We start from the raw sequence: 13,517 nt of genomic DNA, 5'->3' as shown, positions 1-13,517 counted from the left end.
AGTGGGGTGGTAGAAAAGGAACAGTACTGACTTTGCAGTTAAGTGGACCCAAGTTTGAATCCTAGCTCCACAAACTACCGGCTATGTGCTTGTATGAGTGTTACTTAGCCTCTTCCTAGTAAAAAGAAAGAAAATGGGGCCAACTTCTATCTCACTCATGTCCAAGATACATCATGTCCAGCACAGAAGGAAAAATTGACCTATGGGCATCAGAGAAAGCTAATCTTGACTGTGGGAAATCAGCTTATACTTGTTTTGAAGCTTAGTATTTTCCCAAACCTATTGCTTTTCTTGAAAAAATAACTGATGGAGTAAAGCAGAAATGGATGGATGAAGTAAGCAGATATTTCGACCCAGAAATGGTAGCAATACAAAATAGGGAAACTAGAAAGGACAAGCCAGACTGCTGCATCTCAGGTGAGGACCAACTGTGCTTCAGTCTTCTCTTCCAAGAAAAATCTTCCAGCCAGATAGAGCTGAATAGACTGATGAAGGAGAAAGTGAAGCCAAGACTATAGAAATGACAGTGAGAAAGCAAAGTAATAAAAGTAATGATGCAAACACCATCCACCTGGGGAAGGAAAGCCCCAGGAAGGTGTCTGAGTCCATCCTCTGCAAGGAAGCCCAGTGCTATGCTCTTGACATGTGGCTTAAAATTCAGTGGGGCAAATACTGTACTAGGCAAAGACTTCCCACCAATCCCGAGAATATGTTTTAGAGTTGTATAGGTATAGACACAAATCTTAGCTGCACTGATGATTAGGAGGGTGACTTTAGTCAGGTAACTTAATCTTTCTAATTTTATATAATGTGAATAGTAATACACATAAAATCATATCAATTAAATGAGGTGGTATCTATAAAGTTCTTGGTATAAAGTTGGCATTCAATAATAGCTATTATAACAAGCATTAATTTCCTAAAACACAGACTTATGTGGGCAAACGATAACTTTATTTTTCCTGTTTCCGGCCTTACTTTTCATCTTGAGCTTTCTCAAACCATTGCGGAAAACTCAAATTCGCTATTTTCAGGTAAACCTAGTCAGATCCAGCAACTTCCCGGGCATCTGGATTTAGAACTGAGTTACAGTTCAGATTTTCTTTGCCCTCTTTCCTTGTATCTCTGAGGTTGACACTGATGTCCGGCTGAATTCTCACTTGCCCACACAGTGTTGAGGGCTGGGTGAGGGCATGGGGAGAGGGCACCCCCTTCTTGGTGCTCTGCTGGCCTGCTGCTTCCGACACACCATCACCTTGCCTCAGAGACCTGCAGGTCTCCATGGCGTCCTCCCAGGCTTCCTGCAGTCCTGACCGTGAGCTGTACCTTCCCCACATAGGGTCCCTTCATCCTGGTCTCCAGGCCTCACAGGCTTGCTGTCTCCCAAGTATCTTCTGTGTGTCCTCACTCAGGAGCCTTGGATGTTTTCTAATGGCTGACACACCCCTTTAGGGATATGGAAAACTCAGGATAGCCTCTGGCCCCATGTGCGATGCCGTCATTTCTACCCACTGCTGACACACAACAATGGATCAGATGCAGTCTCCCTGGAGTTTATCCTCACATTTAAAGGTGCTCCCCAGACACGCCCGCCCCTGTGAGTTGGCTATTGTCAGAGGATAGGGAGGACGTACGCCTTCCACATTGCATCCAACTCTCTTACTCCCTCTTCAACTCTCCTCTCTCCACTCAGCCTGAGGGCTTTATCTGTTAGTCCAGAAACCAGGGAGGATGTGGGTGGAGAGCAGGCAGGTAGAAATGGGCACTGCCTGCTCACATCTTCTTTCAGATTTTTCTTCTGTCTATGCCCGGCTAATGCCTTCTGGAGCCCAGGAGTTTGGTGTCTTGTTCTCTGTTTCAGTACTGTTTGGATTATGGAAAGCTATATTCGTTCACTAGAGTGAACAAAGTGCCACAAACTGGATGGCTTAAACAACAGAAATTTATTGTCCCATAGTTCTTGAGGCTTGAGGTCTGAGATCAAGGTGTTGGTGGTGTTGATTCTTTTTCAAGGCTGTGCGGAGAATCTGGGCACACCTCTCTCCTAGCTCCTGGTGGTTTGCTGTCCTCACCCTGGTCTCAACCTTCATCGAAGACATGGCGTGCTTCTCCCTGTGTGTGTTTCTGTCTCTGTGTCCAAATCTCCCCTTTCATAAGGACACCAGTCATATTGGCTTAGTGCCCACCTTAACAACTGCACTCAGACTTATCTAATTCCATGTGATGGTTAATTTTGTGTGTCAACTTGGCTAGGCCATGATACTCCGATATGTGGTCAAACGTTGTTCAGGATGCTTCTGTGAAGTCAATTTTTACAAGAAATTAATATTTAAGCCAGTGGTCTTTAAAACAGTTTTGCCTCTATAATGTGCATAGGTCTTATTCAATCAGTTGAAGCCTCAATAAAACAAAGATTGACCTTCCCTGAGCAAGAAGGAATTCTGCCAGCAGACTGCCTTTGGACCCAAACGGCAACATCAGCCTTTTCCTTGGGTCTCCAGCCTGTTGGCCTGCCCTGCAGATTGTGGACTTGCTGAACCTCCATAATCATATGAAACAAATCCTTAAAATAAATCTCTGTCTGTCTATCTATCTATCTATCTATCATCTATCATCTATCTATCTATCTATCTATCATCCGTCTATCTATCATCTATCTTCCCATTGGTTCTCTTTTTCTGGAGAACCCTAATACAGACATATTCTGAGGGTTAGGACTCCAACATAACTTTTGGGGGGACACAATTCACTGTATAACAGACACTATTCAGCATACAAGTGAATGAGGTGCATGAGGATGGGGGGCATGTCCACTGACACAACATGGTTACCCCAAAGTCCAGGATTGCCACCACTGCCAACAAGCACCATTGTCCAATCCCTCCGACAATGCATGAGGGCTCTGTACATTGCTCCACAGTTTTGATATGGCTTCTTAAGTCTCTTAATCTGTAGGTTTCCCCTCTACTTTTTTTCCTTTGTAAATTATGTGTTGTGAAACTGGGTCTTTGTAAATTATGTGTTGTGAAACTATTCCCACAGTCTGTATTTTAATAAGTATGTTCCCATGTATTGTTTAAAATGTTTCTATTTTCCCTGTCTTTCCTGTTAACTATCCCATCCCAAGCAACTCACCCCACCCCCACTCTCTCCAGCCACAGCGGCCTCTGTCTCCTCAAGGACACCAAGCCTTGCAAGCCCAGGGATTTCACCGCACGGTTTCCTCTGTCTGGAACATCCTTCCCTCAGCTTCCCCCATCTGGCTCCTTTTCAACTCACAGATCCTGCTTTAGAGGGACCTCCCCTGACCCCACTCCTGATCATCCTCCCTCCGAGTATCTCCTTTCCTTGATTCATGATTTTATTGATTTATTTATTGAGACAGGATCTCTCTCTGTCACCCAGACCTAGAGTGCTGTGGTGCAATCATAGCTCACTCGCTGCAGCCTCGAATTCCTGGGCTCAAGCACTCCTTCCACCTCAGCCTCTCAAGTACTGGGACTACAGGCACATGCCACCATGTCCAGCTAAATGTTTAACAATTTTATGCAGAGACAGGGTCTCACTGTGTTGCTCAGGCTGGTTCCTAACTCCTGGGCTCAAGCGATTCTCCTGCCTTGGCTTCCCAAAGCACTGGGATTACATGTGTGAGCCACCGGGCTAGGCCTATTCATGGTTTTTACCACATGTTTTTACTGTGTATTTCTTCATGAAGTTATTTGTTTACAGCCCATCCGATTGTGAGCTATGTGAGGGCAGGGACCATGTGTGTTTTGTGCATGACTGTAGCCCAGTGCAAGCCACAGTGCCATTAACTTGTTAAATAAATGAATGAATAAACGAAGGCATGTTGGCTCGGAACTCAAACTGGTGGCAGAGATTCTGCCTAGCAACCCAGTTCCTAAATCCCAGATGGAGGCTATTACAGAGAAGACAATAATAAACGAAACACCAGTTGTAAGCACATGAATCAATTAAAGCCCTGTTTACATTTTTTTTTGTCAAACACAATCAGTTAGCATTTGAATTAAGGTCAGGCTCATTGTTTATAGCCTCTATTGCCTGTCAAAAATGGATATGAATTCCGTGCTTAAAAGGCTTGGTATCCAGGTTAAATTGCTTGCTATCTGGGCAATGGGGCTTATCTTTCCTCATCCAGATGTGAAGAGTCAGAAGGTACCAGTTACTCTCATTTTTACTCCACAGAACCTGAGGCTTAGGTGGTCTGGAGGAGGTGGTCCAGAGTCTCATCCAATTATAGGGTAGGCAGTTGCAGAGCAGGAAGCATGTGCACTTTGGCATTGGACTTGGCCTTGAGCCCCGCTCCTCCAAGCACTTGCTTTGTGACTCTGGGCAGGTTACTTAAGCTCCCTGATCCTGCTTCCTCATCAAAAAGTGGGGGAAAGAGTGCCTCTCCATTGCAGAACAGATTGTGAGAATCAAAGAGGACCATCTGGGTGAAGTAGTGAGTCCTGGCACATGGTAGGTGCTCAAAACGGTATTCTTACATTCCACAAAAAGTTACAGGGCTCCTCCAGCATTCTCTTTTTTACAATCAAGGTCTCCTTGTTTATGGTTTAAGACGCTTTCTACTACCCCACAAGTGTAAACACACAAACAAAAAAGGGCAGCTTTTCCCTTGAGATAAAAAATTATAATCCTCTATAAAAGAACTACAAATAAGACCCTAAATGATGAATTTTCCAGTGACTGTCATTGTTCAGCTACTTTAAATATCTTTTGGAAGTAGCTGGGCATTCATTATAAATAAACTATAAATTAGACTTGCTCCCCACTTATAATACAAACTATGATAACCAAGTATATAGTGACAGAAATAGAAATATTATATCACAGCTATGTATAATAAGAGCAAGCATTTATACAGTGCTTTCCATTGCCAGATACTGTTCTACGTGCTTAATATAGAATAACTCTTTAATCCTCACAACAACACTGTGAGACAGTTGTACTAATATCTACATCCCCCATTTTACAGGTGGGGAAACTGAGGCACAGAGAAGTTAGGAAACTTGCCTAAGTTTCCAAATCTAGGAAGTGATAGAGACAGGATTCAATCCCAGGTGATTTGGCTCCAGTCTGGGTTCTGGCAGCCTCTCTGTCCTCAATTATTGCACTATTCGGAGCACTTACATACATAAATAGCACATTTGTCCATATTGTACACAATAAATATATACCAAATTTTGTCAATTAAGAATTAATTTAAAATAGATAAACAGACTGGGCGCAGTGGCTCACGTCTATAATCCCAGTACTTTGGGAGGCCAAGGCGGGTGAATCATGAGGTCAAGAGATGGAGACCATCCTGGCCAACATGGTAAAACCCTGTCTCTACTAAGCATACAAAAATTAGCTGGGTATGGTGGTGGGTGCCTCTAGTCCCAGCCACTCGGGAGGCTGAGGCAGGAGAATCACTTGAACCCAGGAGGCAGAGATTGCAGTGAGCCGAGATCGCACCACTGCACTCCAGCCTGGTGACAGAGCAAGACTCCATCTCAAAAATAAATAAATAAATAAATAAATAATAAAATAAAGCAGATAAACAGCACATTTGTCCTCTTAAATAGAATGGTGATCCCATCTCCTAGTGTTGCTTCTTATTCCTTCCCCCATAATCACTGGAAAGAAAAGTAACTGGACAAAGGTGTTTGTGTGTGGCAGAGGTGGAGCAGAAGAACCTACAGAACTGAGAATTCAATCTGGTTCCATTTTATTCCTCCTTTGGTTCATTTGTTTGCTGCTATAATAAGAAATCGCACTGTCAATCACTGAGCAGGTGGGAGGGGTTTGGTTATCAGGAAGGAATGGGGCTTGGGTGCTCTTGGCTGTGAGAGATGGGGGACAAGATCTTTGGTGTTTTAATCTCAGGGGTCTCTTTTAGGGGCTTTGTTTGGGGAGAATAAAAAAGCCCCAACCCCCAGGGGATTCTAGGGAAAGGCCTGGGAAGGGGGATCGTGAAGGCAGAATCCTAAATCAGCCCTGACCAGTGCCTCTGAGGTGAGAGGACCCCTAAGGAAAATGGCTGATGATCGGGGAGGTGGGGTGGGCAGCAAGAGTGTAAATGTCTCACCTGTCTCGGAGGAATGGGCTCAAGCCAGTTCTAGGCGACATTATCGTGCCCAAGTATTACGGAGATACTCACACCTGGAACCCAAGTGGTGCAAATGGCGGACTTTCCAGCTCTCCCACCTCAGTAGAAGGGCCAAACCAGGAACCTACAGTCCGTGCCCACCATGTTTGTCCCATCCGCTGAGGGCTGCCTCTGATGTCCGCAGGGAGCCCTGTCAGGCCGAGTATAGAAACGTTTCATTTTTCCGGTCTACCTGAGTGAGAGGAGATTAGAAAGCACCACTGTCAAACTCTCAGAGCATTCTGGTTCTGCACTTAGGGTGCTCCATGGAGACAAGAAAATATGCTGCTTACAGATTTTGCTAGAGTTCCTCTTCTTCACCATGGTGTAGCATGAATTCCGTTCCAATTTACTTTTCTGTGTTTCAGAGGCTCCTGATCTGAGGGTCTGTGGGAGACCTGGGGGGAGTTGCCAGCCACAAAGTCCCATCTTAGAGTTAGGGTTCCAGGAGCAGGTCAGGATTGGGGAAGATGAGAAGTACAGGACCCAAAGGGAGACTGTAAATCTGAATTAAAGGGAAACAGCAGAATGAGAGCTGTAGAGACCTACAGAGCTGAAGGAGAAGAGTGAGGCTCTAAGTAACAGGTAACTGGGGTTCAGCACCAACTGGAAATAGAGAAAATGGAGAGCGGGGTGAGTTTGGGTTTGGGTGGAGGCCATGAACAGGGCAAAAATGTCTGGGACTTATTTGTCAATGGGGCCAGCCATGGGGCAAGGGCAGTACTACTGGCCTAAGGATACTTGCCCAAGGCACTCAGGTCTTGCTTGTTCCTACCCCTAATAAAGTGGGGGGAGGTGGGGTCTGTGTAGGATCAACAACACTTTTCTCTTCAAGCATTTCTGAGGCTTTTCATTAGGCAAAATCCTGTCTGCCTGAGGCATCTCCAGTTTCTGCATTTCCTCTGACTGGGGATAAAGGCTCTGCCCCTGTTAAAGGGATAGGAAGCCAGAGGGAAAGGACTCCAGGGACCAGAGACAGCCTCTCCCAGGCCTGGACAGAGTCCTGTCACTGCCCTGGGCAGAAGGGACAGGCTCCTACAAACTGGACACAGGGCTCTGTTTGCTTTATTGCCATGCCTGCTTACAGACGCCTGGCTGATAAGATTAGTTGACACACCAGTGTCCCTGGGAAATTGTAAGAGATGCAAACAAGCGTGACAGGAAACATTGAGAACAATATGAGGTTTCTATGTACTCAGGCTAGAGGACAGCTTTGCTTTCATGAATCAAATCCCTGGGCTGATAGCCTATGTTGTGGTCCAGTTGCTACAGCTGGGATAGAGGCTGGAGTTTCCTTGGAGAATTCACTGTAGACTAGATTTGGTCATGAGTTACTTGACTCACAGCCTTTGACAATGTCTATGAGGGACAGACTGTGCCATTCTAGCCATGGCTACTGGGTGGTACCCAGATTGGTGGAAGTGGCCATCACCAGGAAAGTCAATTCTGACCTCCTTGAATTACAGCCGAGAAGGTGGTATTTGTAGCAAATGGAGTCTCAGAGAGACATAAGAAGACATTTCTTTATGAGCCGAGTCTAGGAAACCACCTTATGTGTACATTTGAATATCATAAATTAAAAAATAATAATTTAACTATATAGCTTTCCAAGTAATTCTTGGATTGGTTTAATTGACTATGCATGGTGTACATGTGTGCACCTGTGCAAGTCAAGGAATTTTCTAGAAAGATGATATACTCCCAGTAAGTAGGACTGCAGCGTGATGGTGATTAGAGCCTCCCTATCTTCATCCTTTTCTGGGGTAATTTGTCCTTCTACAGCCCCAAAGAGGACTCTCATTTACCCTGCTCTTTTTTTTTTCTTTTTTGAGACAGAGTCTCACTGTCACCCAGGCTGGAGTACAGTGGCGTGATTTCAGCTCACTGCAATCTCCGCCTCCCAGGTTCAAGCAATTCTCCTGTCTCAGCCTCCTGAGGAGTAGCTGGGACTACAGGCATGCACTACCACACCGGGCTAATTTTTGTATTTTTAGTAGAGATGGGGCTTCACCATGTCAGCCAGGCTGGTCTCAAACTCCTGACCTCAAGCGATCCGCCCACCTCAGCCTCCCAAAGTGCTGGGATTACACGCGTGTATCACGTGCCCGGCCTCACCTACCCTGCTCTTATCACACCCTGTACACAGATGACTGAACACTCTAACCCAAAAGACCCCAGGCCATGGGCAGGGCTGTGCCTGTCACACTTTCTCTTTGGCTTTTTTCTCTTTCAAGACATTGACCTAAGAGACATGGTGATGTTTCAGTGATGAAGAGTGCTCCAACTCAGTGGTTATATAGACTCAGGAGTGGGGAAGTGTGCCAATGAGGAAATGGAAAAGGCAGAGAGAAGAGGAAGACAGGAGCAGACACACAGACAAGCAAAGAGAAGAGAAAGACTGTGGCCTCACGAGAGAGGCAGGGAACGTTTGGGATCCCAACATCCTCGTTCCACTCTGAGCCTTCATTGTCAACCTTGGTATCTGGAGGTTGCCTGTCAAATCCTTGGATCCATACAGTAACCCCCATTAAACTCCAGCTAGTCCAGGTATGTTTCTGTCCCTTGCAACCAAATAATCCATAAGACAGCATGATTGGACAAGATCAGAGAGTAAGCATCTAAGACCCCAAAGACAAGCATATCTAAATGATAGCCGTTTAGATGTCTCCAATTTACTTTAAATACTCCAGTGAGGTAGAGACAGGGATATTATGTGTGTGCTCGTTCATTTCTGCTTTTACTCTAAGGGCAGTCAGTTGCTCTAATGGAAAATCCTACTCCAGGGTAGTGAGCTAGTATTTTATCAGATACGACACACTCCAGAGGCAGCCACTTTAAGTGCTTCTTTGATCGATGTCTCCCTGAATACCTGAGGCTTTGTTAATTAGCACAGTGAATGTCAGAAATGGATTTTTATTGTTTAAATTAGTTCATCGTTAATAAGTACAATGAATATTAGAAGTGGACTCTCCTTTGTGAAATGAAAGGTATTCAAGATGTGTTGGATTGGCCAACGTATTTTAGACGTGTTAACTTCTCCACTGTTACATGAGCAAAGATGTCACTGGAAAGGGGTCCCAATCCAGACCCCAAGAGAGGGTTCTTGGATCTCGCACAAGAAAGAATTTCAGGTGAATCCATACAGTAAAGTGAAAGGAAGTTTATTAAGAAAGTAAAGGAATAAAAGAATAGCTACTCCATAGGCAGAGCAGCCCCAAGGGCTGCCAGTTGCCCATTTTTATGGTTATTTCTTGATTATATGAAAACAAAGGGTGGACTATTCATGTCTCCCATTTTCAGACCTTATAGGGTAACTTCCTGACATTGCCATGGCATTTGTAAACTGTCATGGTGCTGGTGGGACTGTAGCAGTGAGGATGACCAGAGATCACTCTTGTCTCCATCTTGGTTTTGGGGAGTTTTGACTGGCTCCTTTACTGCAACCTGTTTTATCAGCAAGGTCTTTATGACCTTGTGCTGACCTCCTATCTCATCCCATGACTTAGAATGCCTTAACCATCTGGGAATGCAGCCCAGTAGGTCTTAGCCTTATTTTACCCAGTCCCTGTTCAAGATGCAGTTGTGATTCAAACACCTCTGACAGTGTGGTAGATACAAAAATGTGTGGCCCAGAGTCCTCCTTCAAGGAAGGACTTGCTACCCAGCTGTGGGGTGTACCATTAGGGGATAGCTGCAGCTGCCTGCTCCTTCGGGGTCGGCTTCAGATGCAGAGAGCCTCCTCACCCAGAGTCCTTATCTGCTGCCTGAGCCAGGTCAGGGATAAAGATGCAGCTATTTGACCCAGTGCAAGATAACCCTGATGGCTAATATTTGTAGTGTGATGTGTCCCCTGCCAGGTTGCTGAGGGATGTGTGTCTGCTTCCTGAACCCTGAAGGCCAGGCCATGAGCCAAGGCCACAGTACCCAGCTGAGGAACAGGTATTCCTGAGAAACCAAACATCCCAGTGAGTATCTGCAAACCTACCCAGGAAAGCAATCCCATCACACACACACACACACACACACACACGGCAAAGAGCCAGAAAATTAGCTTAAAAGCAGCTTAGGGATGGGGAGCAGGGTGGATCTCTAAAGCTGTCCTGCTGCTGTCCAAGAGTTCCTTGTATATAAATCCTAATAACTCATTTATTTGCTAGGCTGGACTTGTTCAAGTCATTTTTTGGTCTCTCCACTCCCTCCCAGTTTGGGGGAAAGTTTTTCTCATTACAATATTCACTCTAAAACTCAACATTGGGTTGGTTGAGGCTTTGTTGGATGTGCATTATGGTTCAACTTTTCCCTCCGCCCAATCTAGATTCCTTCCCTTTTTCTTTTTTTAACTTACCTTAAACTTTATTGAACTTAAATTCTTCTAACAGAAGAGAATTCAAATAGACCAGTAAAAACAAACAAACAAAAAGACTCAGAGAAGTTACTTACCATTAATAATTCCCTTCAACTTGTAGATTATAAACCTCCATCAACATGGAAATAAACTCCTAATCATGTCATGCTTTTGATAAACTAGCAAGAGAAAACAAGTATAATAAGTATAAATGAAGTTTAAAGATGGTCTATATTCTTTGTGATGTTCAATTATTTTGAGCTTTTTTTTTTAAAGCAGAACTAGTTGGCCGTATATGTTTTTTTGTTTTGTTTTTGTTTTTGAGATGGAATTTCGCTCTTGTTGCCCAGGCTGGAGTCCAATGGCAGGATCTCGGCTCACCGCAACCTCCACCTCCTGGGTTCAAGTGATTCTCCTGCCTCAGCCTCCTGAGTAGCTGGGACTACAGGCATGTGCCACCACTCCCAGCTAATTTTGTATTTTTAGTAGAGATGAGGTTTCTCCGTCTTAGTATCTGTCTCAGTATCTGCTTCCAGAGAACCTAAGTGGCTGGGAAGTCCAAGATTAAGGCACCAGCAGATTCAGTACCTGGAGAAGGCTGATCTCTGTTTCCAAGATGGTGCCTCTTCCTCTGTGCTCACGTGGTGGAAGAGACGGAGGATGGGTCAGGCAGCTCTCTGAAGCCTCTTTTATAAGGACATTAATTCAGTTCACAAGGGTGGAGCCATCAGGACTTAATCACTTCCCCAAAGGCCCCACCTCTTAAGATTATCACCTTGGAGTGTAAATTTTAACTTACAAATTTTGGAGGCATACATACATTCAAACCATAGCACTTATTTATCTGAATCTTTCAACAACGATTTTCAACTAAAAACAACTTAAGAGTGGTGCATCATGACGAAGTTAACTTAGGTCAGTTCACCATAATGGTGATACCTGGTTTAGTTTTAGCTGAGATACTCTTAAGTGACTCACCCCCTCATTTCATTCGAGTCTGTCTGTTCAAATGTCTTCTCTTCCAAGCAGCCTTCCCTAATGAATCTAACTAATCAAAGGACACACACACACACACACACACACACACACCATTACTTGTCACTGTATCTGAATCCTGCTTTACTTTCTGTATTATCAAACCTGAATTATATTTAGTAATTTGTTTATTTGTTTCTGTTTCTTTCCTCCACCAGCATGTAAGCCTTATAAGGGCAGGTACCTTGTGCAGTGCCATATTCCTAGGGCCTGAAAGCATGCTGGACACATGTCAGAAGTTAATTGTTATCTGTTGATTGAGTAAATGAATGGAACTATGCAAAAAAATCTACCTCTGTCAAGTGGCAGCTATGGAGCATTGGGGCTTTAAGGCATCTACACAAGTGGCCAGCCGTCAAATTTGGGTCCTATAACTCTGCTTGGTGGCCCTCTTCCCCTTGACATTCCCATCCTCTTGACCACCTTGATTCCTGTTCTTTCATGTAAGTTCAATTCATGATCACCAAGAAACAGTTCATCTGACCAGCCCGATTACATAAGTTCAGCAAATGTTTGTTTCTGTGTCAAGTGCCATGTTTTGACTCTCCATGGGTCACTGGTGCCTCAAGAGGAACACTTCAATATGATGACAGGTGACTAATTAAAAGGCCAGGGCCTGGGAGTGGGGCTGGTTACTAAGCAGAAAGCACATGCTAAATAAATTGACAATGCAAACACAACTCCGGGGTAGATTTTCAGTTCACATAGAACAATAACTATTTTCAAATATTGCTTAAGTAGATAAGAAGCAACTACTTATCTACTAAAAGCAGTGATGTGTGGATACAAACCATTCTTATCTATTCATTAAAGCAATTCTCCTGAGTTTCTATACCGGGCAGCAGTTTGTTAATCTAGTTGTAGCATATATTTGAAAAAACATTGAAAGGATGTCTATCGCTAACTAGATCTCTCCTCCCAGAATTAGTCTGAATGAGGGTTTAATTTTCAGCACCAATGAAAACAATACCAACATGAATGAGTCGATTAGTGGTAGTGGTGGTGGTGATAGTGGTGGTGGTGATGATGGCAATGGTTGTAGCAGTGGTGGTGGTGGTAGTGGTAGAAATAGTTAACACCACTAGCCTCTTACTATGGGCCGAACTCTGAGAGATAGACTGTTAGGACCTCTCGTCCACCAGATCTAGCTTCAGTCTTCTCCTCCACACAAGCTTGGGTTTCATAAAATGTGTTGGGATTAGCAACTGTGCACTGTTGACCTTGTGTCCACAGGGCCTCGCCAAGTTTAGACTTGGAGAAATGTTGCCATCTAGTGCCCTGCAGGAGTCTTCACTGTTCAAGCAGCCAAGCCAGTCTCCCTCTGCTTAGCTCCCCCACCTCCCTCCCAGGTAAGAGGCCAGACATGCTGCAGGCCAGAAACGGTGAGTTTGCCACTTACCTATAGTAGAAACCACAGAAATGTCTCCAGAGATTGTTTTGGTTTTTTTTTTTTTTAATTCCTTTTCTCTTTACAAAATACACAAAGAGTAAGAGCTAGACAGGGGCAAAGAAACAACAGTACAATTAAGAATTGGTAATGAGTTAACATTTGCCATGTCTAGCAAAACTCAGTGAGGAATGGGAGAAAGATGTTCAGGAGAGCTCCAGATACAGTAGTGAAGTATGTGAAGAGGGCCATTGACATGGACTTCATTGGCACTTTGGGTCACCTCCAGGTGATCCACCTGGATTTTTTCCTCAGCACAGCAAGCACTGTAGACTTTCCCACACTCACCCATCCAAAGCCCTCAGTCTGTTCTCTCAAGCTCATCCTCTTGGCTTTCCGCAGTAACAGCTAACTAAACCCATCAGCTCCTTTGTGCTCTGGGTGTCTTGACCCTCCTCTGTCAGGTAGAAGAGGGATGTTTTCAATGGAAACTATCAAAGACTGAACAATGATTAGTTACTCTATAAAGGGGCAAGTGGCAAGCCAGGTGGGGAGGGGAGATGCTTAGGGCAGTATCTCTCCAACCCCAGGCCCAC

At 44.5% G+C, this 13,517-nt stretch overlaps 1 long non-coding RNA gene across 1 annotated transcript; it reads right to left on the bottom strand.

Annotated features, from left to right (window-relative positions):
* Positions 1-786: 786 nt before the first annotated feature.
* On the bottom strand, positions 787-10,670 carry LOC116814217 (uncharacterized). The gene is made up of 4 exons (XR_004371206.2): positions 10,595-10,670; positions 6,448-6,659; positions 6,095-6,347; positions 787-2,297 (listed from the first exon to the last, which is right to left on the bottom strand). It is a non-coding gene; the product is annotated as an uncharacterized LOC116814217 (long non-coding RNA).
* Positions 10,671-13,517: the final 2,847 nt, after the last annotated feature.

This window comes from Hylobates moloch, unplaced genomic scaffold, assembly GCF_009828535.3.
Source record: "Hylobates moloch isolate HMO894 unplaced genomic scaffold, HMol_V3 SCAFFOLD_1, whole genome shotgun sequence".
Classification (NCBI taxonomy): Eukaryota; Metazoa; Chordata; class Mammalia; order Primates; family Hylobatidae; genus Hylobates; species Hylobates moloch.
The sequence above is the reverse complement of the archived record's forward strand: the minus strand, read 5'-3'. Positions and strand labels throughout refer to the sequence as shown.